Source organism: Crinia signifera, chromosome 3 (assembly GCF_055691185.1).
Source record: "Crinia signifera chromosome 3, ASM5569118v1, whole genome shotgun sequence".
NCBI lineage: Eukaryota > Metazoa > Chordata > Amphibia > Anura > Myobatrachidae > Crinia > Crinia signifera.
Genome location: NC_139219.1, coordinates 242,935,430 through 242,963,219, shown reverse-complemented (window position 1 = coordinate 242,963,219; position 27,790 = coordinate 242,935,430). Strand labels below are relative to the sequence as shown.

Genomic DNA, 27,790 nt, shown 5'->3' with positions numbered 1-27,790 from the left:
GGCGCTGAATACACGCTGTGCCCACAGCGTCTATTCTTGTCAGGCTGGGGGGACTCCCAACTGTCCCCCCCCCCACCGCGGGACAATGGCGGCCCCGGGCGGGACTCGGGAACATCCCCGAATATTGGGACATTCCCGCGGTAAGTGGGACAGTTGGGAGGTATGCATTTATTGACTCCAAGTAAAGAAAAAACCCAAAGAATCAGCTCTAATGTCAGCAGCAGGCTAATACTGAGCAGAGAGAGTGGCAGACATTTCTCTCTTAGGGGGTTTATTTTTTAGAGGGGAGTGGTTTACATGGGTATGGGTCATTAGGTCGACATAGGCAAGGTAGACAGTCAAAAGGTCGACATGGGAGTTTTCACTTTTTTTTACTCGAATGTCGACACAGTCAACATGAACACCGTCTAGGTGCACCGCATCCCCTTGCATGGGTTGCTGCTCTCACCATGCTTATTTATCCTAGTGGATGGTAGGGCATGAAATACTGCTTGGTGTCTCAAAATAAAAATGGAAATCCCCACATCGGCCTCTTGACTGTTGACCTAGCCCATGTTGACCTAATGCTTGTGACAACCTAATGATCTGTCAACCTAAGCCCGTGTTGACATTTCTATATGTCAACATTGGCTCATGTTTACCAGTGGTCAAATTCAGGAATGCGCTTGATAAATTTGACCACTTCTGGGAAGAAGAAACCGCATGTCGACCTTAGTGCTGTCGACCTAATGACCGTATTCCGTTTACACACGGGGGTCTGCGGTTTCTTCTTCCCAGAAGTGGTCAAATTTATCAAGCGCATTCCTGAATTTGTTCCTAGGTGCTATGCTATCCCCAAGACATTGGTACTTTGTAGCCTATGGGCTTCATTTCCCCAAAAATTCCCGGGAGAGACCAGTAGGCCGCACATGCATGGGAGCCCTGATAAAGGAGAGAATAGACTGCTGCTCACTTCATACAATGGAGCTGCGGTCCATGCAGATGTATTGCCGTGAACAACAGCAGTAAGCAATTACCATTATCAGGCCTAAAATGATTTGATGACCAAAGGTGTACTAGGGTACTGGGTGCTTAGCTGTTACATACAGAATTGTCCTGTTGTGCTGCATAGCAGGACATACGCTCCCCCTGTAAGGGAGCCGGCGGGTGCTGCCCATTCATATACAGTCAATGTAAGTAATAGATACAACTTGTAGATGGAACTGTACTGCCTGAGATGAATGGTGTGATTACAATGCTGCAGCACACTGCTAATGACACCACAACTCAGTGACAGTATAGACTGCTCAGCAGCATTACTATGGCAGAATACCGAGGTTTTTCAAAGGAAATGATAGGACACGTTCCTTATCCATGGGCCCCCTAAAATAAGCTCAGATTGCATTCTACCATAATAATGTATTGCATGAATCACTTGTGTCACAATTTCTAAGGTGAGACATTGGATGAGACAGAACACATGAGAAAAATGACACCTTGTTATCGGTAAGATTCATTTCAAAATAAGGTGATGACTAGAAAGAATTTGTCTCAATTCTACAGTACCCTTTCCCAAAATATTAGTGGTAAAACTAAAGGCCCCATACATCAGAGATATATTGGGGCAATGGGCCAATCCCCTGACAGGTTAAAAATCCTGCCCCCCATCCTGACTGAGATTGGTAATCGGCCATTTTTATAATGCAAGTTTTTCGATTCCCCAGATGGATAGATGACCATCGGAGGCCGCTGGGCGGCGGCCAGGACATCGCATAAACACACACCTGAGTACATCCTGTATTTGCCCCTGGAGATAGTGTTGTGTTTACTAAATTTATTGATTTTCATACTGTAGACCAGGGCTGGGCAATTACGGCCCTCCAGATGTTGAGGAACTACACATCCCAGGATGCTTTGCATTAGTTTTGCTATGTGGCCATGCTGAAACTGATGTAAGGCATGCTGGGATGTGTAGTTCCTCAACATCTCGAGGACCGCAATTTCCCAGCCCTGCTGTAGACCTTTGTGTGTCATCCAGTGGACATGTTTAGTTGTCTAGAAACTCTAACCATGATTAAGGGCGAAATGTACTAAGCTTTGATAAACCATCAGCCAATCAGCTCCTAACTGCCATGTCATAGGCTGTGTTTGAAAAATGACAGGTAGGAGCTTATTGGCTGGTCTCTATTTTATCACTTTTCAAGTTTAAGGCCCATTCACACTGGGCTACTTTGCGCTGAAAGCAGCTCAGCGTACACGCCTTAGCTATTTTCAGCTCGAAAGACGCCCAGTGTGTATAGGGCAGTGATGAGCAGAGAGCAATGATGCCCGCGCCTGCATCAACGTTGGCCCAGCCGCTCCTCTGCTGGTATTACCAGTGCGTATGGACTTTTAGTACATCTGGCCTGAAATGTCTTGTACCAGATCGCTGGTGTTATAATACACAATATAATAATAATAAAAAATAAAGTGATAATAAATAATTATCATTATTTTGGTAGTTTTTTCTCCCATAGGACTCAAAGTCGCTTTATAGAAATCAGAAACTGGGTTTGGTATTACACAAAAACCATACAGAGATGATTCAAATCAACAGGAACCTAGGTGTTTATTTACGAAGATGAGAATTCTATTGAAGAAGGGATGTTGCCCATAGCAACCAATCAGATTCGACTTCTTACTTATTTAGCACATTCTAGAAGATATTAGATAGAATCAATCTGGTTCTAAAGGCCCCCATACATTAGGCTGACTTGTCCTTAGGACAAGTCGGACCCAATTCTCCTGTGAGCCGCCCGGCAGCTCCCCGGGAGGCTCACATACAATTTGTCACTTGATGTGCCAAATTTACATGTGATAAATCGCTTGCGATTTACCACATGTAACAGGGAGCTGCAGGCAGTGAGGAGCAGGGGGCAGGCAGTGAGGGTCAGGGGGGGCGCCGGTGATCCTGGGGCGCAGGGAGCCGTGGAGGCAGCGCAGAGTACCAGGGAGCCGGGCAGGACTGCCGGGCAGCGGCGGGACTCGGGAGCAGCAGAACACTTTAAAAAAAAAAAAGCCCATACAAACGCATAGGAAGCCATTGATTGGTTGAGACCTCTCAGCCAATTAGCGATTGGCTGAGAGAGGTCTCAGCCAATCAATGGCTTCCGATGCATTTGTATGCCTGGCAGCGTCTTCTCCGGCCCGGCTCCCTGGTACTCTGCGCTGCCCCCACTGCTCCCGCTGACGGCAGCTTCTTCTCCTCCTCTGCCGTGCTCCCTGCGCCGCTCCCCTGATCCCTCCGCCCGGCTCTGGTAGGTCTCCCCGCCAGCTGCAGTCCCCGCACGGCTCTGGGCAGCACATAAGATTTAGAAAATCTTATGTGCAGCCCGTCCGACCTGCCGACTCCGATCTGATGCGCACGGGGCCACGCATCGGGTCGGAGGGCATGTCTCCATATGCGATTTGGGCTGATTTTACGGCAAAATCGTGCCCAAATCGCATAGTGTATGGGGGCCTTAAATGTGTAGTAAAGGAGAAGCAAAGCTTATACCGGGTGCTGAGAAGCAGCTAATAGCCTATGTGATCATTAGACGTGTACACCAAACTTCATAAATACAATGGACAATGCAGAAAAGGTATGATCAGTCAGACAACAGGCGCTAAGAAAAAAAATTGACTCGATGACATGTCTCCTCCTCTTGAAACACTGTGAAGAGGCCTTGACTGAAACCCTGGCTATGTCACCATCCACGGGGAAGGCATTTTTTTCTTAGCGCTTGTTGTCTGGCTGATCATACCTTTTCTGCATTGTCCATAGAATCTCATTGGTTGCCCATAGCAACATCCCATCTTCAATAGAACTCCCATCTTAGTACATACACTCCCTAGAGAGCACAAAAAGCATATTGTAAGGTTGGTGCAGACATTTTGAGTAATAAATTCATGGGTTATATATTTCACCCTCGAAAGGTACATTCAGGAGGTACATCCTCCTTGATGTTTCCTGTGTGTCCATCTACATTAACCTCTTTGCCTGCTTTGTCTTACACCATACTTACCTACTTTTTAATTCTCCCCATGAAACTTTGGGGGGTGGAGCCAGGCTCTGACATCAACAAGTGATTTGATGCTCCTCCCATTGGACACGTGAATGCCAATGGTTATCTCTCCATCCCACCCCCACTTAACTAAGGACTTTTAATAATAAATATATATATATATATATATATATATATGCAACAATATAAATATTGTTGGTGCCTCAATCTCAGTCTTTAGATCTGACTGATACCAGCATCTAGATACTAGTTAACCTTTGACCTGCAATCTGTCAGCTTATCACCTGCAAGGTCCATCACATGCTCACAAGTGTTATTGGCAATGGCCTGTAACCTAGGAGACTCCATACCTCAGTAGCAGAAACAATGCACTATATGCAGATCCATTTGGTTTGGGTGAATGACTTTACATATTGTTTAAGAATACTATGGATTATACCTGACACATAAGGTAACTTAGACAAATGGTTAGAGAGAAAAAAGAGAACTCTTTTTCTGGGGCACTCTTATGATTTGAAATGAATTTTGGTAATTATTAAAATATAGCTTTTATTAGAGTTATAATAAAATAAAGGGTTTGACAAACACACATATATTATATATGACAAAAACAAATTAATAGTACGATGTGTTACTGGATACCCGCTGATATTATAAGGGATATATTATTATAATTCTCTTCCCTGTTTCAGCTGGGTGATTAGTTATGGAGGTAAATTCCTCTAAGCACAGAGATTTTGATACAGTTTAACAAGGAAGTATAGTTTTGTAACAGATAATTCACATAATATGTTACTTTCCAAAGTAAACTAGACAGATAGGTATCTCTGCCTGGATTTCAACAGTAAAAGGGTGTTTTATATTCCCTAAAAAATAGACAATGTATTTTTCTAGACAGCTTAATATTCCCTCTTGTATACACTCAATCTGTTGAGGGTTTTAACTATCTCTTATCCTTTTACCCACATTAATATCACTGTAATTATTCAATAACAGATATTGCACGGAAAAAGTATATAGGACAAAATAAATTGCACTTAATGACTACATAAGCAGATATTCCAGCTGTACCACTGGAGGGGGAGAGAAATGTCCAGATATCTATTGGCTGGACCACACATCCACACAATGGGTATGTGTCTCCTTTAAGCGAGTTGGCTGTGCTAATGTAGCGAGTGATAAGGTGTTATGCCTCAAAATTGGATCACCGTGATATTCTGTTGTCTCTGGGTCTTGCAGAACGCTGCATAGGACCTAAGATGAGAGATATCAGGTGTATTTGAGGTCAGAAAGAATAGTAGAGCCACACTTCTGCTGTCAGGTTTCCATGGTTTTGTGGGACCTGTTGCTTTAAAGCATTGCAGGACAGCCACAGCCCGTACTGGCTGATGAGAGAGTGTGGGAGTGCTAAGTATTGCTAGGTTTTAAAAGATTGTGAGTAGGTAAGCTATGTTAGAACTAGCGATAAGTTAGTACAATGGCTTGTTTGCCAGTAGATTTAGATGTCTAAATCACCAAAACTAAACAATCCTATAGTCAGTTATTTCAAAGGTCTAATCGACATAAGCAAGTTGACATGAGCATTGTACCAATTCACCAATTGGTTGGTGCGTGTGGCTGGATAGAAAGTAGAGATAGAGGTATGCCTTGTGCAGTCAAAGTTACCTTCTGCTTTCCTGGGGTCATATCACGGTAGCGGACCCACAGGATGAGAGAGGTGCAGGTGAGCGCAGTCCGGCTAGGGGATAGAGAGAAAAAGATCGACGGCTTCCCCTATCAGGTATTGCGGTCCCGGAGTCCTGTTACTGAATTGTATTGCAGGAAGCGCCAGGAACCGCACGCTGATGTGAGAGCCGCCGGTTACCTTGTAGCGTGTATGTGGGCGCTGTCTAGGGAATTCCAGGCAGTCTCTGTGTCCGTGTCTGCATGCGCCTGCAGCACGGAAGTGAAGCTTGGTCAGATGACGCGCGTTTCACCTCAGGAGAGGCTTGGTCACATCGGTGACGTATGAATGGAGGTTCCCTCTTAAATACTCATTAGGTATGCCGCCCATATTGATTAGTCAAATTCTATTGGTCTGGGGGCGTGTTACAGGTTCATAATGGGATTCCTTAGGTTAATACAATCTATCTAAACAGATAGTTCTTATTCACGGATATGGATACATGGGATAACAGTGTCTTGCAGAAAAAGGGGGGATCTCTGCAAGGTATTATGGTGATGTTCCCTTATGAGAGAAAGAGAGGGATGTGTTTGTTACATAACTACTCACTCTCTGATCGCAAGGTAAATTATTCTACAAGAGAGAATAAGAAATAAATATAAATATGAATATTCACGAAAAAGTGACAAAAGAATGACAAAAAATTACAAAAAATTATGAAAAATGACGAAAAGACAGAAAATTATTTTGGAGATAGCAAACCTGTGCTCAGTTCATGCATATTTACTCAGGAAAGTATTTTTAAATTTTTAAGATTTTTACTTTGCATGTATCTATACAGATTTTTACAAGGTTCTTTCTATATAGTATAGTATGCCGGGGGATAATCCACCACATAGTAATTGAACACAATATCCAAGTAGTGTATGAAGATTCTTAAGATGATTAATTGAAGTATAATTAGATCAGTCATTGGAGATTTGACTTATGTACATAAGGATTACAGTGGTTTTAGGGGGTAGGGTAAGATGTCAGGAAAGAGAGGGAGATATGCGAGAGAGAGAGATATATATATACACGAGAAGAGAGGAGAGGGAGAATGTTGAGCATGGATGATTTTATTTGCAGAGAGAATGTACAGTGTCCTTATATGAAGGCACTATAATTGATATTTTCATTCATTCCTCCTGGGGCCAAAGCCCCCAGCTCAAAAGTCCAGAAGCTCTCCCGTTTCAGGAGTTCTTGGGTCAGATTGCCTCCTCTTATCCCAAGATGTATCTTCTCGATTCCAAAAGCTTTGAATGTTTTTGCACTGCTTTGATGTTTTTGGTAGAAATGTTTAGCAACAGTGGTGAGTTGCTTCATCTTTCTACGGTCTTGCTCGGCATTTCTTATACTCCCAAGATGTTCCAACAGACGTTGTTTTAGCATTCTAGTAGTCATGCCTACATATCTGGCCCCACAGTCGCAGTTTATGCAGTACACCACTCCTTCCGTCCTACAATTGATGTGATCTTTTATTTTGGTGATTTTACCATATTTGTTGGTTATTGTTGTGGTTTTTGCCATGTGTTTACATGCTTTGCAGGATCCACATGGGAAGGAGCCTCCATTACCCGTTTGTTTTGGTTCTTTGCGTGTGTAGTGACTGCTCACCAGATGGTCCCTAAGATTTGGGGATCTCCTCCAGCTCATAGCCACTTTTTCTTCTAGGTGGCTGGCGAGATCGGTGTCTGTTCTTAGAATGTGCCAGTGACGCTGGATGATATCCTTGATATTCCTCCAGTCCTGACTAAAATTCCCCACAAATCTTATTTTGGAGTCTGTTGTCTGTTGGGATTTTTTACTTTTTTGGAAGATGAGTTCCTCTCTTTTTATTTTTTGTGTTGATTTTTGTGCCTTTTTGATGGAGTTGTTGCTGTATCCCCTCTCTTTGAGTCGCATTTTGAGTTCCTGGCATTTTTCTGTGTATATAGTGTCATCAGAACAGTTACGTCGTAGGCGGAGAAACTCGCCTTTTGGAATGTTTTCCACTGTTGGTGGAAAATGTGAGCTGGTCTGATGAAGTACACTGTTTGTGGAAGTTGTTTTCCTAAATAATTCTGTTTCGATTAGGCCAGTGTCACCTTTGTAGATTTTTATGTCCAGGAATGAAATTTCTTGATTGCTGATGTCATGAGTGAGTTTTAGGTTCAGTTGGTTGTGGTTCAATGTTTGTATGAAATCCAAGAGCTGGGTCTTTGTTCCATCCCAAATAAGCAGGATGTCATCAATGTAACGATGCCATGCTATTACATGTTGTGTCCAGATTTCATTCTTTTCATTGAAAACATGTTCGTTTTCCCACCAACCTAAAAACAAATTAGCATACGTGGGGGCACAGGCCGCCCCCATTGCTGTGCCCCTCACCTGCAAGAAAAATTTGTCATCGAATGTAAAGTAGTTGAACCTAAGTATGAAGTTCAGCAGATCTATGAGAAAATTGTGGAAATTATCGGAGGTTTCCATGTTCAAAAAGTACCTGACGGCCGCCAGGCCTAGATCGTGGTCTATGCTGGTGTATAATGCCTCCACCTCCAAGGTAACAAGCAGTTGGTCTTTTTCCAGCTTGATATCATGGAGTTTCCTCAGAATATCGGAGGTATCTCTGGTATAGGAAGGTAGTTGTAAAACGAAATGCCTCAAGTGGAGATCTACGAAGGTGCTGGCCTTCTCAGCAATTCCACCTATCCCTGAGACTATAGGTCTACCAGGGGGTGTAATCGGATCCTTGTGGATTTTTGGCAATAGATAGAATGTTGCTATTTTGGGGTGTTCTGTCCATAGGTATTGATGTTCCATCTTTGTGATGGTACCATTGCTGAGTGCACCATCAATTAGTCTTTTGTATACTTCCTTGTAGTTGTCTGTTGGATTCAGGAGGATAGGTTTATAGCATTGTTGGTTGTGCAGTTGTTTGTATGCCTCTTTGGTGTATTTATCTTTGGGCCAGATAACAATGTTTCCACCTTTATCAGATGGCTTTATTACTACCTCTGTCCAGCTTTTGATGTTTTGGAGAGCATCTCTTTCCTCTTTAGTGAGGTTGTCGCGTTTTTTGTGCATTCTGTACTCCGTGTGTAATTTGTCAAGATCTCTAGAGACTAAGTTAGAGAATACCTGGACCTCAGGGCAGATATTCTCAGGAGGAAAAAATGAAGATTTTGGTTTGCATTTCGGTCTCTCATGAATCTCAGATCGAAAAGATTCTGATTCAGTTGCAAGATCCTCCAAGATTTCGATAGCCTGGATTTCTTGTGTTCCCCACAATGTGGTTGTAGGACTGTTGTAGGATTGTTTAGTTTTGGTGATTTAGACATCTAAATCTACTGGCAAACAAGCCATTGTACTAACTTATCGCTAGTTCTAACATAGCTTACCTACTCACAATCTTTTAAAACCTAGCAATACTTAGCACTCCCACACTCTCTCATCAGCCAGTACGGGCTGTGGCTGTCCTGCAATGCTTTAAAGCAACAGGTCCCACAAAACCATGGAAACCTGACAGCAGAAGTGTGGCTCTACTATTCTTTCTGACCTCAAATACACCTGATATCTCTCATCTTAGGTCCTATGCAGCGTTCTGCAAGACCCAGAGACAACAGAATATCACGGTGATCCAATTTTGAGGCATAACACCTTATCACTCGCTACATTAGCACAGCCAACTCGCTTAAAGGAGACACATACCCATTGTGTGGATGTGTGGTCCAGCCAATAGATATCTGGACATTTCTCTCCCCCTCCAGTGGTACAGCTGGAATATCTGCTTATGTAGTCATTAAGTGCAATTTATTTTGTCCTATATACTTTTTCCGTGCAATATCTGTTATTGAATAATTACAGTGATATTAATGTGGGTAAAAGGATAAGAGATAGTTAAAACCCTCAACAGATTGAGTGTATACAAGAGGGAATATTAAGCTGTCTAGAAAAATACATTGTCTATTTTTTAGGGAATATAAAACACCCTTTTACTGTTGAAATCCAGGCAGAGATACCTATCTGTCTAGTTTACTTTGGAAAGTAACATATTATGTGAATTATCTGTTACAAAACTATACTTCCTTGTTAAACTGTATCAAAATCTCTGTGCTTAGAGGAATTTACCTCCATAACTAATCACCCAGCTGAAACAGGGAAGAGAATTATAATAATATATCCCTTATAATATCAGTGGGTATCCAGTAACACATCGTACTATTAATTTGTTTTTGTCATATATAATATATGTGTGTTTGTCAAACCCTTTATTTTATTATAACTCTAATAAAAGCTATATTTTAATAATTACCAAAATTCATTTCAAATCATAAGAGTGCCCCAGAAAAAGAGTTCTCTTTTTTCTCTCTAACCATTTGTCTTAGTTATCTCGGACTCATGGGAGCACCACCAACCTAAAAAATTTGACCCCTTGTGGGCCTAATTCTGTAATTATGTTGGTTTAGGCTACTCAGGCCACACCCTCCACATCAAGTATCCGCTCACTCTGAAGTGGAACTTGAGGTGGGGGTAGACTCTGTGCGGGACTCACACCCCTGTCTGTTCCACATAAGGTAACTTACCTGACCAAGAAAAAATAAATCTCTCTAGATGCAGCCGAACTGATGTTCACTCTTGCTCCTTTTCAACTGTGTACATCTGTAAAAATATATATAAATATACAATAATTGGATACATTTCAAAAGTTGATTTCATGTCCACAAGGTCAAAAAAAGTGACACGCTTATATTGATATCACTTGTCTATAAGTTGGTGCTTACTTATGGAGCAATGGTAGAAAATAGTTTAAATATCATTTTGACACAACTGAAAAATAAACCCGGGATATGAGTGAGGGATATTTAAACACCTTGAAGATTATTTTTAGTTATATAAAAAAATGAGTATTGTATGGAATCATTCTTCAGGTTACATAAATTAACTCATGCTGGTACACATTTAGCGATTTCCATGGCCATGGATACAGTTAACTATATCGGCGGTGCTGCTGGAGAACGATAATGACCGTACACACTGGCCAACTCCATTACAATATCGGTCCGTGATGTCACCCTGCCCCCACTTCATACATGCAGTCGCTGACGATATTTGGTGTAATGTGCGCACGCGTATGGGCCAAAATGTGAGTGAGCGACACTGGCTAGTGTAAACTACTGCTACTTTTTTGATTGCTGGCCCTTTAGCAAGGTGATTGACAGGAAGCTGGCGTTTGGGGTGCTAACTGTTTGTTTAGTGGGAGTGCTAAGAAAAATGCAGGCGTGTTAGGTGTGCCTATGCGTTTTCGGGGTTGGTGTGTGATGCTAGCAACAGACCGGAAATGCTTGTTTTAATTGCAGCGCTGAGTAAGTCCCTGGCTACTGTGGTCCTGCGATGACTTGTGCCCAGTGGAAAATTCATTTGATGGTGATCGTTTTGCGACGGAATTTGGACATATTCACACGTCTGCGTATCGAATTGCAGCCGTACACATCTATTATCACAGTTGACACATTAAATCGCAAGGTGGGATTTTAATTCTAACGGGTGGGATCTTAACTGAACGCTGGCCACTGAGAATTCGTGGCCGTGCGATCAGGTCTGAATTATCCCCATTATCAGATTGCGCTGCATGTACAGATGATAGGGAGGGTTGACTGTACACACTGGACGATATATATGCAATTTCGTAAATGATATCCATATCATCCAGTTCGCTGACTATACAGTATATTGACCAGTGTGTACCCAGCTTTAGACTATAATTGCAAATACTGCAACTACAAATATCTCTGCAAATGGATGATAATGCAACAGATGTCATCAATATTTCATAATCAGAAACAGATAAGGCAGGCAGATTAATAAAAAGGTTCACATACATATGAAATAAAGGGCCTTATTCAGATCTGATCGCAGTACAAATTTGTTCTCAAAATGGGCAAAACCATTTGCACTGCAGGTGGGGCAGATGTAACATGTATAGAGAGAGTTAGATTTGTTCGAGTCATTTTGTTTTTGTGCAGGGTAAATACTGGGTGCATTATTTTTACACTGCAATTAGATTTCAACACACCCCACCCAAATGTATCTCTCTCTGCACATGTTACATCTGCCCCACCTGCAGTGCACATGGTTTTGCCCATTTTTTGAACTAATTTGTACTGCGATCAGATCTGAATAAGGGCCAAAGTATAAACAGCTTGCCAGCAATGCGCATCATTCGTCAGGTAGTCGCGTCTAACATCAGACTGGAAACCGCACAGCCACCAGCATGCCGCTGAATCAACCTCCTCAACTTACAACCAGGAATCACGTCACATGACTGCATGGGCACAACCCAGCACACTGCATTATACTACAGACATTCCTCACTTAACAACCTACCTGTTTATCGACCGCTTGGACTTACGACCCGCCCTTGCATCCCACCTACCCATACGTACTTACGACCCGCCCAGACTGTTTAGTGACACGTGCTGCGCACGTTTTGCAGTGTCTCCGCTTTTCTTTATTTAGAAGTGTACTGTACTTGTATTATGTATTTTTATACACATTTAACGACTAATCAGTTTAACGACTGAGTTGTAGGAACGGAACCTGGTCGTTAAGTGTGGAATGTCTGTACACAACACCAAACCCTGCACCCCCTTCCTGCACACACTGCACTATACTACAGTACCCCTAACCCTGCACCCCCTTCCTGCACACACTGCACTATACTACAGTACCCCTAACCCTGCTGCCCCTTCCTGCACTATACTACAGTACCCCTAACCCTGCTGCCCCTTCCTGCACTATACTACAGTACCCCTAACCCTGCACCCCCTTCACTATATTACAGTACCCCTAACCCTGCACCCCCTTCCTGCAATATACTACAGTACCCCTAACCCTGCACCCCCTTCACTATACTACAGTACCCCTAACCCTGCACCCCCTTCCTGCACACACTGCACTATACTATAGTACCCCTAACCCTGCACCCCCTTCCTGCACACACTGCAGTACCCCTAACCCTGCAACCCCTTCCTGCACACACTGCACTATACTACAGTACCCCTAATCAGTGGTGTAACTATAGCCCTGCAGCCCCCGCTGCGGCGGGGAGGCGCTGAGTAACTGTAGGCGCCGGTCTGCGGGACTATGGTAACTATTCGTCTGTGTGGCCGGGACTCTCCATCTCCTCCTGGTCCCGCAGCGCAGATCTCCTCCTGGCTCCGTCTCATTCTGCAGTGCTAATGAAAACCGCCCCTCACACAATGGCTGCCCCCATACAGCAGACAGTTTTTTAGGGATGCTAGAGGAGGCGGCAGCCTCCTCTAGCATCCTTAAAAACTGTCTTCTATTAGGGAGCAGCCATTTTTTGATTGTCATTTTTCATTAGCACTACAGGAGGAAATGGAGCCAGGAAGAGATATGCGCTGCGGGACCCTGAATGCGGCGGTGGCAAAAGGGGTGTTTAACTTTACTTGGGCAGGCGGGCGGCGCTGCCGATATCGGCGAGGGGAGCAAATATCCTAGTTACGCCACTGCCCCTAACCATGCACCCCCTTCCTGCATGCACTGCACTATACTACAGTACCCCTAACTTTGCACCCCACCATTGTGAGCACTGCATTATACTACAGTGCCGCTAACCCTAGACCCCCTTCCTGCACACACTGCATTATACTACAATACCGCTAACCCTGCTGCCCCTTCCTGCATGCACTGCACTATACTACAGTACCCCTAACTCTGCACCCCCATCATTGTGAGCACTGCATTATACTACAGTACCGCTAACCCAGGGTTGCCGACTTTTTCTGTCTCCTCTCCGGGAGAAGCCCGGAGAGGAGACTTGCAGCTGCAGTTCGGGGGGCTGCATTAAGCCCCGCCCCCAGGATGTTAAAACCCCCAATTCACGGATCTTCGTGGAGGGGGCGGGGCTAAAATGACGCGATTTTAGCTCCGCCCCCTCCTGAGACCCGCGGATTGACGGATGTCAATCCAAAAGTATGGGGAAAACGATGCAATCGGGGGGGGGGGGGGGTGGCGTGGGGGTCCCCCGGAATCCGGGAGGGTTGCCCACCTTTCCGGGGGGCCGGGAGGAGGACCCAATTTTCGGGATCCTCCCGGTAATTCCGGGAGGGTCGGCAACACTGCGCTAACCCTGCACACCCTTCCTGCACACACTGCATTATACTACAGTACTGCTAACCCTGCACCCCCTTCCTGCATGCACTGCACTATACTACAGTACCCCTAACTCTGCACCCCATCATTGTGAGCACTGCATTATACTACAGTACCGCTAACCCTGCACCCACTTCCTGCATACACTGCATTATACTACAGTACCGCTAACCCTGCACCCCCTTCCTGCATGCACTATACTACAGTACCCCTAACCCTGCACCCCCTTCCTGCACACACTGCACTATACTCCCTTCCTGTATGTACTGAACTATACTACTGTAGTATAGTTCAGTACATGCAGGAAGGGGGTGCAGGGTTAGGGGTACTGTAGTACAGTACCCCTAACCCTGCACCCCATCACCGTGCATACTGCATTATACTACACTACACCTATCCCTGCACTATAGTACAGTACCTCTAACCATGCACCCCTTCCTGCATGCACTGCATTATATTACAGTACCCCAAAATATCCTCTAAAAATGCCAGCGTCGCATTGTTATATAAATTCAAATACAAAATGTTGTGCAAAAGAAGATTATATTTCCTATAGAATGTAACCATTACAGGTCATTATGATGAATAAAAATGTTTGCTTGCCAATTTTTACACCTATTTTAACAAAGTCACTTGGCACTCAAAGGGTTAAGAGTTCCACATATACAAGATTTTCAGTTATTATAAATAAGAGATCCAGTGGCGACATCTAGTGGAAAGACTGGGCTACAGTTAATATATATTACAAGTTTTCTCGTGTGACAGCAGGCTGAAGTGTGGTACTACATCTATAATGTCTCATTTACTTGGAACTTGTCAATAATAACAGTGCAATTGTATTGCTTAAAGTTTATGCATGCAGATGACAAGCAGATAAAAGATCGCTGTACCTCCATGCATTTGGAGCATTGTACTACATTGTACATTTACTAAGGCTTGTCCATAGCAACCAATCAGATATTGCATACCTTCCAATTTTCTTTTAGCCGGACCCAGGATATTGCTGCTGCGCGCTGAAGGCGCGTTGGACATTTCGGGTGCGTGGCCTAATTTAGGGGGCGTGGCCTATACTCGCGGCTCACCTGCGAGGCCACGCCCCCATTTTGCCGCTATGGGGGCATGACCCAGAGGCTCTGTGAGCCTCTAGCCATGCCCCCAGCCCCTGGCTGCGGGAATAGACACTGTGCGCATGCGCACAGCGTTTATTCCCCGCTGCTTAGCAGCCGACAGGGGGGACTCCCAACAGCCCCCCTCACCGCGGGACACTGCCGCCCGCGGGTGGGACAGCGGGACAGGCCCTGATAATCGGGACTGTCCCACTAAAATAGGGACTGTTGGGAGGTATGGATATTGTCTATTATTTCATATTACATCCTAGAAAATTATAGAATGGGATTGGTTGCTTTGCGCAGCATCACCTCTTTTCATTGTTAGAAGCTGTAGTAAATATACTCCGTATAATCTAAATGTGAGCTTAAGATATCCATAAAACATAGTTGCGTACCCTCCTGCATTCTGCAGGAGACTCCCTGAAATAGCAGCAATCTCCCTCATTAGTCTACCAATCTCCCTCATTTCACTTAGCCCACATTACACTGTTACATTTTTTGGGAGAAAATGAATGAGAGACAGGTACATTTACATTTAATCATCAGCACCATTTCCCAGCACTTTACCAAGTATAGTATCTCTTACTAACTGCTTTAGGGCTCATCTACAATTGGATTTAAGTAATTTTAAAAGATTCCTCTCAGATGTAGCAGTACACACCCATCAGCTTCTAGGTGCCACATTCACTATCTCTTTCCTCAATCTCTCCATAGGTGTAATTTGACACACCCTTTGGGTGGAGCATGACACGCCCCCTCTCAATGGGGCGCTGTGCAAAATTCTGCTACCAACTATAATCTCCATAAAACTCATTTTCAAAAGTAGGCAAGTATGCCATAAACTCATATACATGTATGTCTTTGAAATGTAAAAATGTGTTGCTTGGTAATATGGGGAATTTGTTAACTGTGATACAGAATGTTTGTTGCATTTAAAGGTGTCCATATACTAGGTCGATTTACATGCAATTTGGTTACTTTTGTTGCGATTGCAATGATAACAAATCGCTTGTGATTGATATTATGGGCGATATTCAATGAGCTTGATTCGCCATGTTTTTATGGCGAATTTGTGCTGTTTGGCGAATTTCTGACTAAAAATCACCCTATTCAATGACCACATGGCGAATACATTTCAAGGTTTTTTTCACCATGATTCACCGAGTAGCAATCGCTATCTTTTTATGGTGAAGTGGAATGTGAACTTTTAAAATAAAGTGTTTTGTTTTTTACATTTGGTGTCAAAAAATCAGGAATTTTATTCTGAGGAGGGGCATGCTATTTTTTTATTCATGTGCTGTAAGCACATGAATATATATTTAATTTAAAATTTTTTTTTTTTTTTTTTTTACACAGCAGCCAGCAGGGGGCGCCGTAGCCGAGCCGCTCATTACATATTCATATATTCACTGCACCCGATCGTTACGATCGGGTATAGTGAATATACGGTCCCCTGCTGGCACCCCCGGGGGGGCAGCCTGTGCTGCCTGGCACCCGGGGAGCCCACCTCCCCCCCACAAAGTTCTGGGGCAGGCAGAGAGACTTCCATCTCTCTGCCTGCCACCGTCCTCAGGCTCCCTGCGGCAATCGCCGCAGGAGCTCATATTCGCCAGTCAGGGGCAGCGAGCCCCTGACACGTTGAATACCGGAGCCCGCCGGCTCCGGAACGTGGCGAATGTGCAGCGAATCCTAAAAAGGATTCGCTGCACCTCGCAGGTATTCTTATTGAATACCGCCCTCTGTCTGAAGCAATGCGCAGTCCTGTGCGCATCCGAGCCTGCAGGAGAGATATGCAAGATCACAGCCAAGCCAGATAGGCCTGGATGGGATCGCATGTGATATATCGAATGCAAAAAGATATGATATATCAATTGCGATCCTGACAGTGCACTTTACTACACAAGGAATCCGAGCAGCAGCATGGATATCAGATCACCAGCACCCCTAACCAGATCACCATTCTCTAGGTGTAGGTAGTATTAGTTTTTTTCATTTGTAACTTTTAACTTTACAGTGATAGTCTTTGGGCGGTATTCTGATGGCGAACTCTAATGGCAAGCAGTGCCGATAGCTCGCCGTCAGAGTATTCAACTCCCTCCCCTTCACTCACTGTTTCCACCTCGCTGGTTTCATTCGGTGAGGTGGAAATGGCAAGTGTGGCCATTAAAACGGGGGGGGGGGGGGGGAAATCGACACAAAATGCAGTGGACTCGCTGCATTTTCACCAGGATGTTAAAACCCCCAATTCACGGATCTTCGTGGAGGGGGCGGGGCTAAAATGACGCGATTTTAGCTCCGCCCCCTCCTGAGACCCGCGGATTGACGGATGTCAATCCAAAAGTATGGGGAAAACGACGCAATCGGGGGGGGGGGGGGGTGGCGTGGGGGTCCCCCGGAATCCGGGAGGGTTGCCCACCTTTCCGGGGGGCCGGGAGGAGGACCCAATTTTCGGGATCCTCCCGGTAATTCCGGGAGGGTCGGCAACACTGCGCTAACCCTGCACACCCTTCCTGCACACACTGCATTATACTACAGTACTGCTAACCCTGCACCCCCTTCCTGCATGCACTGCACTATACTACAGTACCCCTAACTCTGCACCCCATCATTGTGAGCACTGCATTATACTACAGTACCGCTAACCCTGCACCCACTTCCTGCATACACTGCATTATACTACAGTACCGCTAACCCTGCACCCCCTTCCTGCATGCACTATACTACAGTACCCCTAACCCTGCACCCCCTTCCTGCACACACTGCACTATACTCCCTTCCTGTATGTACTGAACTATACTACTGTAGTATAGTTCAGTACATGCAGGAAGGGGGTGCAGGGTTAGGGGTACTGTAGTACAGTACCCCTAACCCTGCACCCCATCACCGTGCATACTGCATTATACTACACTACACCTATCCCTGCACTATAGTACAGTACCTCTAACCATGCACCCCTTCCTGCATGCACTGCATTATATTACAGTACCCCAAAATATCCTCTAAAAATGCCAGCGTCGCATTGTTATATAAATTCAAATACAAAATGTTGTGCAAAAGAAGATTATATTTCCTATAGAATGTAACCATTACAGGTCATTATGATGAATAAAAATGTTTGCTTGCCAATTTTTACACCTATTTTAACAAAGTCACTTGGCACTCAAAGGGTTAAGAGTTCCACATATACAAGATTTTCAGTTATTATAAATAAGAGATCCAGTGGCGACATCTAGTGGAAAGACTGGGCTACAGTTAATATATATTACAAGTTTTCTCGTGTGACAGCAGGCTGAAGTGTGGTACTACATCTATAATGTCTCATTTACTTGGAACTTGTCAATAATAACAGTGCAATTGTATTGCTTAAAGTTTATGCATGCAGATGACAAGCAGACAGTGGCGGGCTGGGCCGGGGGGCAGGGTGCCATATGCCCCCCGGGCCACAATGATTTCAGTGTCCACGGGCTGGCGGCTGTGTGCGTATGGTGGCCGGGAGACATACAGAGGATGTTACCCGGCCGCACAAGTTGCATTGCATGGCTAATCAGCACCACTGATCAGGGAGATCGGCCGTGCTGATTATTCTTTTTGGTCCAGCAGGGGGGTTGCGGGAGTGGCTACACGCTATAGCAGGGAGTGAGGGACATCTGTACAAGGCTGCTACTGTTCCTAGGTATAAGGAGCCTGTCAGACCTGAGTGTTCAAATTTGAAAGCCTCCGGGAGCAGCAGCAGCAGCAGCGTGTCTGCTCTGAACAAGGCTGTCTCATGTCCCTGTAAAGAGCTTCGGACTCGGAGACAGAATCCTTGATGACCTCAGCAGTGGGAGGAGGCCTCCCCCTCATAGCCGTCCTCCTCTGTCCAGAAGCCTCAGCCCTTAACACATGATTGAACACAGGGGTCAGGAACTGCGAGGAGGCCGACAGAAGTTGTCAGAGAGGTAGCATCAGCATTTTATATACAAAGAATTATATAAATATATATATATATATATATATATATATATATATATATATATATATATATATATATATATATATATATATATATATATATATATATAATCCATACTTGCCTAATGATAGCAGTCGACCCTGCAAGTCACACCTGCTGCAGAAGCAATCTCTTGGATTGCTTCTCAGCTGGGCAGGCTTGGCTGAGATCACATGCAATATATCTCATGCAATCCTGTTGCCCAGGAAGGTCCCAGCCAGCTCAAGGGGGATGGCCGGTGACTTCTCTGAGGAGAGAAGTCACTGGTAGCATATGGCAATATGCAATCCTATCCTCTATTTGCACATACAGGGACAGCGGTTTCAAAAGGAGCCGTCCCAGCAATGTGCAGTGGCAGCTGCCAGGTGTGCCATACTGTATATATTAATATATACAGTACCCTACAGTAAATACTATACGTAACAGCACCCTATCTATGAATATTGTAAGTGCAGCACCAGCTGCTGTTTAATTGTTGCTGCATACTAGGGCGGAAGGCAAAACGACGGCGGCGGTGGTGGGCCACTTGCTTGTGTTGCCCCCCAGGCTGAAAGTCGCCAGCCAGCCCCTGCAAGCAGATAAAAGATCGCTGTACCTCCATGCATTTGGAGCATTGTACTACATTGTACATTTACTAAGGCTTGTCCATAGCAACCAATCAGATATTGCATACCTTCCAATTTTCTTTTAGCCGGACCCAGGATATTGCTGCTGCGCGCTGAAGGCGCGTTGGACATTTCGGGTGCGTGGCCTAATTTAGGGGGCGTGGCCTATACTCGCGGCTCACCTGCGAGGCCAGGCCCCCATTTTGCCGCTATGGGGGCATGACCCAGAGGCTCTGTGAGCCTCTAGCCATGCCCCCAGCCCCTGGCTGCGGGAATAGACACTGTGCGCATGCGCACAGCGTTTATTCCCCGCTGCTTAGCAGCCGACAGGGGGGACTCCCAACAGCCCCCCTCACCGCGGGACACTGCCGCCCGCGGGTGGGACAGCGGGACAGGCCCTGATAATCGGGACTGTCCCACTAAAATAGGGACTGTTGGGAGGTATGGATATTGTCTATTATTTCATATTACATCCTAGAAAATTATAGAATGGGATTGGTTGCTTTGCGCAGCATCACCTCTTTTCATTGTTAGAAGCTGTAGTAAATATACTCCGTATAATCTAAATGTGAGCTTAAGATATCCATAAAACATAGTTGCGTACCCTCCTGCATTCTGCAGGAGACTCCCTGAAATAGCAGCAATCTCCCTCATTAGTCTACCAATCTCCCTCATTTCACTTAGCCCACATTACACTGTTACATTTTTTGGGAGAAAATGAATGAGAGACAGGTACATTTACATTTAATCATCAGCACCATTTCCCAGCACTTTACCAAGTATAGTATCTCTTACTAACTGCTTTAGGGCTCATCTACAATTGGATTTAAGTAATTTTAAAAGATTCCTCTCAGATGTAGCAGTACACACCCATCAGCTTCTAGGTGCCACATTCACTATCTCTTTCCTCAATCTCTCCATAGGTGTAATTTGACACACCCTTTGGGTGGAGCATGACACGCCCCCTCTCAATGGGGCGCTGTGCAAAATTCTGCTACCAACTATAATCTCCATAAAACTCATTTTCAAAAGTAGGCAAGTATGCCATAAACTCATATACATGTATGTCTTTGAAATGTAAAAATGTGTTGCTTGGTAATATGGGGAATTTGTTAACTGTGATACAGAATGTTTGTTGCATTTAAAGGTGTCCATATACTAGGTCGATTTACATGCAATTTGGTTACTTTTGTTGCGATTGCAATGATAACAAATCGCTTGTGATTGATATTATGGGCGATATTCAATGAGCTTGATTCGCCATGTTTTTATGGCGAATTTGTGCTGTTTGGCGAATTTCTGACTAAAAATCACCCTATTCAATGACCACATGGCGAATACATTTCAAGGTTTTTTTCACCATGATTCACCGAGTAGCAATCGCTATCTTTTTATGGTGAAGTGGAATGTGAACTTTTAAAATAAAGTGTTTTGTTTTTTACATTTGGTGTCAAAAAATCAGGAATTTTATTCTGAGGAGGGGCATGCTATTTTTTTATTCATGTGCTGTAAGCACATGAATATATATTTAATTTAAAAATTTTTTTTTTTTTTACACAGCAGCCAGCAGGGGGCGCCGTAGCCGAGCCGCTCATTACATATTCATATATTCACTGCACCCGATCGTTACGATCGGGTATAGTGAATATACGGTCCCCTGCTGGCACCCCCGGGGGGGCAGCCTGTGCTGCCTGGCACCCGGGGAGCCCACCTCCCCCCCACAAAGTTCTGGGGCAGGCAGAGAGACTTCCATCTCTCTGCCTGCCACCGTCCTCAGGCTCCCTGCGGCAATCGCCGCAGGAGCTCATATTCGCCAGTCAGGGGCAGCGAGCCCCTGACACGTTGAATACCGGAGCCCGCCGGCTCCGGAACGTGGCGAATGTGCAGCGAATCCTAAAAAGGATTCGCTGCACCTCGCAGGTATTCTTATTGAATACCGCCCTCTGTCTGAAGCAATGCGCAGTCCTGTGCGCATCCGAGCCTGCAGGAGAGATATGCAAGATCACAGCCAAGCCAGATAGGCCTGGATGGGATCGCATGTGATATATCGAATGCAAAAAGATATGATATATCAATTGCGATCCTGACAGTGCACTTTACTACACAAGGAATCCGAGCAGCAGCATGGATATCAGATCACCAGCACCCCTAACCAGATCACCATTCTCTAGGTGTAGGTAGTATTAGTTTTTTTCATTTGTAACTTTTAACTTTACAGTGATAGTCTTTGGGCGGTATTCTGATGGCGAACTCTAATGGCAAGCAGTGCCGATAGCTCGCCGTCAGAGTATTCAACTCCCTCCCCTTCACTCACTGTTTCCACCTCGCTGGTTTCATTCGGTGAGGTGGAAATGGCAAGTGTGGCCATTAAAACGGGGGGGGGGGGGAAATCGACACAAAATGCAGTGGACTCGCTGCATTTTCACCAAACCTCGGCATTTATGGGGATCCTCAACTTCCTCTCACAGTGAGGATTTCTCCCTTATGTTAAATACGGCAAGGGAGTTTGAGGTCGAGGTTGGTTTGTTTTCGCTCTTTGGGCGAGATGTACTAAGACAGTGGTCACCAACCCGTCGCTCGCGAGCTACCGGTAGCTCACCTGAGCGAAACGGGTGGCTCGACCACTGCTGCCTGCCCGGTCCACCCGCCCGCTGTTGCCGCTGGCTTGCGGCGCTATAGCCGCCACCTTGCACCGCTATAGCCGCCGCCTTGCCCCGCTACAGCCGCCATCACCTTCCCCCGCTGTAGTCCTTGTTACGGGGACCAGAGGAGACAGCAGGCGCTAGAAGTCATATTTGACCTCTAGCGTCTGACAGGGAGCACCGCGCTAAGCGCTCCCGGCACTTCCGGGTAACGCTGCAGCTCTGTGTTCCCAGTCATATGCTAGAAGTCAAATATGACTTCTAGCGTGGTGTAGGGAAAGACAACAGAGACCGGACTCCATAAGCCAGCAGGGGGATGATGGAGCTGAGCTCCGATGCTGCAGCAGCCAGCAGCAATTACTAATTTATTATGGAGGAATTTATTATAGTGAAACTGCCCACTATGCCCATGTGAAGACGGGCATAGTGGAGGGGGCAAGCAGTGACCCCCTTGTCAATGAGCATTAACCCCTGGCAACAAAAATGAACCCCTGACAGCAAGCAGGTAATTTAAAATTTTTTATTAGAAGCCTTACTGTGGGACATTGTGTGCAATATGTGTAATGGGCATCATTTGTGTGGCACATGTTTTATGAGCATCAAGGTGTGGGGCATATGTATAAAGGAGCTTCACGTTGTGGGTCATAGGCATAATCGGCATCACGGTGTGTGGCATATGTATAATGGAGTATCACGGTGTGGCATATGTATAATGGTGCATCACGGTGTGTGGCATATGTATAATGGAGTATAACGGTGTGTGGCATATGTATAATGGAGTATCACGGTGTGGCATATGTATAATGGAGCATCACGGTGTGTGGCATATGTATAATGGAGTATCACGGTGTGGCATATGTATAATGGTGCATCACGGTGTGTGGCATATGTATAATGGAGTATCACGGTGTGGCATATGTATAATGGTGCATCACGGTGTGTGGCATATGTATAATGGAGTATCACGGTGTGTGGCATATGTATAATGGAGTATCACGGTGTGGCATATGTATAATGGTGCATCACGGTGTGGGGCATTTGTATAATGGGCATCGTGTGTGTGTGTGGCATATGCATAATGGAGCATCACGGTGTGGGGCATTTGTATAATGGAGCATCACGGTGCGGGGCATATTTATAATGGGTATCACGGACTACACTATTGTGGTCATGTGTATCTGGCACTGCACTATTGAGGGCATATGTGTATCACACCCCCATTTTCCATGGCCACACCCCATGTGGCTACAGCTCTTAGAGAGTGCCCCCATAGTGGAAAAAATGGGGGATGTAGCCTTGCAGGAGTACCACGGTAGTAGATGAACCTTCTAATTTTTGGCACGCGTAGATGACTCTTCTCCTCTGCCTCCAGTGTTGGGAGGTATGTTTTGGGGCATTGCAGTGTGTGGCATAATGTGTCAGGGGCATTACAGTTTGTGGCATTATGTGTAAAGGGCATTTTTTGGGATATTATGCAGATTTTTTTTTTTTTTTTACTTTAGTAGCTCTTCGGGCGCTTTATTTAGTCGCGAGTAGCTCCCGACCCAAAAAAGGTTGGCGACCACTGTACTAAGACATAAAAAGTGATATCATGGAGAGTGTTAAACCACCAACCAATCAGCTCCTACCTGTCATTTTTCAAACAAAGCTTGTGACATGGCAGGTAGAAGCTGATTGGTTGGCTGTTTATCACTCTCCGTGTTATCACTTTTTTAGCTTAGTACATATGGCCCTGTGTGTCCAACGGATCCCTGCACATCTTTCTCTGTCAGCAGGCAGAGGAAGCTGTGCAGTAGAAGGGGATACCGATATTACCACAGGAATCAATGCAGTGGTTTTTTACACCTTCTTTATTAGAAAATGTATCCAGATCGCATTTCCCATTACAAGTATGGGAAATGCAGTAAGATTATGAAAAAAAAAGTGATTTAAAAGGTTCGGAATAATTTATCACAAAACTGCTCCAAAATTCCTTTTCATAAATTGTAGTGAACTAAAATAATGTTGAATAAGGTGTGAAAATATTCTTTTAGTAAAAATCCTGGTGGCATTCATAAAATTAATAATTTTGAGAATAACCATATTTGCTCTATGGTAATCACTGCATCCCATCCTTGCAATTGAAAAGCAAAACCTTGCAGGTGCGGGAATAAACCCCACTCTGCAGGATCTTTTGTATTTCTCACATGCGATGCCATTCCCCCCTTAAAGTTTTAATACTGTTGTGTCTGCAGTCCAAAGTGAGCCAGAGGTGTCTTTTTTGACTGTTTTTGCCTCCAAATTGATTTTCCAAAAATCACTTGGATAAGTAATTGCTTGATATGGATGAAAAGTCTTATCAGTTTAAGGGCTGTTTCACACAGTACGGTTCCTGCCGCACGGTGAAATCCCGTACGGCCAGGGAGCCGTGCCGCACTCAGCAGTTGTGAATGGACACTATTGTGTCCATTCACACGGGACGGCCACGGCCCGGCCGCACGGCTGCAGCCGGATCCCCCCACTGGAAGGGACGGCTGCCGGGCTGTGGCCATCCCTGCCATTATAAAATTCTGAGTGCGGCGCGGCTCCCTGACCGTACGGGATTTCACCGTGCGGCAGGAACCGTACTGTGTGAAACAGCCCTAATACTACCTGACCCTCTCCATTAGGAAGAAAATGCTCTGTTCCTGGACTTCCCTGGTAATGTATGATTGCTATCACCTGTGGTGAATCACCTTTCTTATCAATTACCTAGCTCACCACAGGTGATGGCAATCATACATTACCAGGGAAGTCCAGGAACAGAACATTTTCTCCCTCATAGAGAGGGTCAGGTAGGCAAGTGAGATGTACTGGGTGTGAGAAACTGGGCCCACATAAGTGGATTTGAATAGAACGGCACAAACAACTATTAAAAATCAGCACATTATCTATTCTGCAAAGCTACAGTATAAATATTAAAAAGTATTATTTCTGTTAGCCTACACACTGAGCATTGCAGGCTAGGGAAATTTCCCTTGTGCTTCCCCGGGGCTAGGTTGCCACGTAGAGATGTGTGCATGGGCGATCTGTGCTAACCAGTGTTCTTTGATTAGAACACTGGTCAACTGACTAAATCTTGCCTACATGTAGTCAAGATCTAGCCAGACGATGGTGAGGTGCAGGACGTCGCTCAGTGGCATAAACACGGAGTGATCTGTGCTTAATTTCAGTATCTTTTGTTCTGTACACACAAAGAGATTTGCAGTCACCTGCTAAGCAATTTGACTAGATTTTGACTGCATGCCCTGACTTAGTTAGCCAGAGATAATTAATCTCTGGGGGCATACACACGGAGAGATCTGTGCTTACTTTCTAAGCAATCTAGTCAGATTGCTTAGAAAATAGCACAAAATCGCTCCATGTGTAGTTACATAGTTACATAGTAGGTGAGGCTGAATAAAGACTAAAGAATAAAGTCCATCTAGTTCAACCTATGTTTATAATAGTTTATCCCTTGTTGTATAGTATGTTCTGATATTTTAAAGACAGATTATGTTACTTATTCGTACCCATGGATGTTTTTAACCAATAAATGTTTATCCAACCTTATTTTAAACGTATTTATAGTGTCTGCCGACACCACTTCTCTAGGAAGAGAGTTCCAAAGTTTGACTGCTCTGACTGTAAATAATTTTTTTCTTCTAGATGAACAAAATCTTTTTTCTTCTAATCTAAACTCGTGCCCCGCGTCCTAAATTCCTTTCTAGCAGAAAAAAAGGGTGTTTGACAGTTCCTTATATTGGCCCCTAATATATTTATACATGTTGACGTTTAGTCTCTTCTCTAGTGTAAATAGTCTCAAATTGCTTAATCTTTCCTCGTAGCTTAAATTCTCCAATCCCCTAATAAGCTTTGTTGCTCTTCTTTGGATTTTTTCAAATTCTACAGTATGATGTCCTTTTTATAGTGTGGGGCCCAGAATTGTACTGCGTATTCGAGGTGCGGTCTAACCAATGATTTGTACAGAGGCATAATTATTGAGTCCCTAGTTTCCATGCCCCTTTTAATACATGCTAGAATTTTGTTGGCCTTTTTTTTGCTATATTACATTGAGCACTACACCCCAGTTTGTTGTCTATTTGGACTCCTAGATCCTTTTCGAGTACTGAATTATCCAATTCATCCCGCGTAGGTTATAACTAGCACACTGGTTATGTCTCCCAAGGTGCATGACCTTGCATTTGTCCACATTGAACCTCATCTTCCACTTTTTTGCCCACTCACCTAGATTGTCAAGATCATTATGAAGCAAGGTGACATCTTCTGATGATTTAATAACTCTGCTCAGTTTTGTATTGTCCGCAAAGATGGATACATTGCTGTGTAACCCCATCCCAATATTGTTAATAAAAATGTTAAATTAAATGGGCCCTAGAATCGAACCCTGAGGCACTCCATTTAGTACTGGTATCATATTGGATACTGCACTGTTCACAACCACTCTTTGTTCTCTATTACACAGCCAGTTCCCTACCCATCTACAGCTATTTGTCCTTTATCCCAGGTCCTCCATTTTATTTATCAACCTCTTGTGTGGTACTGTGTCGAAGGCTTCAGCAAAATCTAGGAAAATCACATCTACAGCATTTCCATTATCAAGGTTCTTGCTAACGTCTTCATAGAAACCAAGTAGATTAGTTTGGCATGAACGATTTTTCACGAACCCATGCTGGTTATTACTGAGTAAACTATGAAGGTCTAAATATTCCTGGATACTATCTCTTAAAAATCCTTCAAATAGTTTACCCACTATTGATGTTAAACTAACAGGTCTGTAATTAGCGGGATCCTCCTTTTTTCCTTCAAAAGCAGAATTTTTTGGGGTACCAACCCTTGCGCTTACTTAGGTTCTTGTTAGTAAATACGGATCACCTTCCGTACAACATTTATACCACAACAGAAAAAAATACCAACATAATCCTTGGCGCTGATTAGGAAGTCTCTTTCCCGTAACTTTCTCCTTTCTCAGGTAAGTACCCAAAAGAAAAACATAAAGGAATACAAGAGACAGAGAGAGAGAGAGAGAGAGAGAGAGAGAGAGAGAGAGAGAGAGAGAGAGAGAGAGAGAGAGAGAGAGAGAGAGAGAGAGAGAGAGAGAGAGAGAGAGAGAGAGTTACGGGAAAGAGACTTCCTAATCCGCACCAAGGACAAGGATCCTTTTTTCCTTATTTGAATAATGGCACTACCTCTGCTATTCTCCAGTCTTTTGGTACCTTTCCTGATGATAGTGAATTATCAAAGATGTAATGTTGAGGGGAAGTTAATTCCTCCCTTAATTCCATTAGTACCCTAGGATGAATCCCATCTGTCCCAGGTAATTTATTTGTTTTGATTTTGCTGAGCCTCAATATTATTTCCTCGGTAGAGAAATCAATATTGAGGTCCGGCTTGTTCATCCCATTTGTGGTATGTGTGCGTTCCACAATCTGCTCAACCTTAGTAAACACTGATGAGAAGAACTCATTTTACAGTTCTGCTTTTGCCGTATCCTCCGTAAAACTTTTTTTCAGTGATATTGGTTAGTGGGCCTATGTTGTCCTT

At 44.4% G+C, this 27,790-nt stretch overlaps 1 protein-coding gene across 1 annotated transcript in view; it reads right to left on the bottom strand.

Moving 5' to 3' along the window:
• Positions 1 to 27,790, bottom strand: part of PLD1 (phospholipase D1) — a 215,730-nt gene that overhangs the window by 167,516 nt on the left and 20,424 nt on the right. Inside the window, exon 2 of the mRNA XM_083177753.1 lies at positions 10,290 to 10,365. The gene's annotated coding sequence lies outside the window, so the exon portion shown is untranslated. The remainder of the gene's footprint in view (positions 1 to 10,289; positions 10,366 to 27,790) is intronic.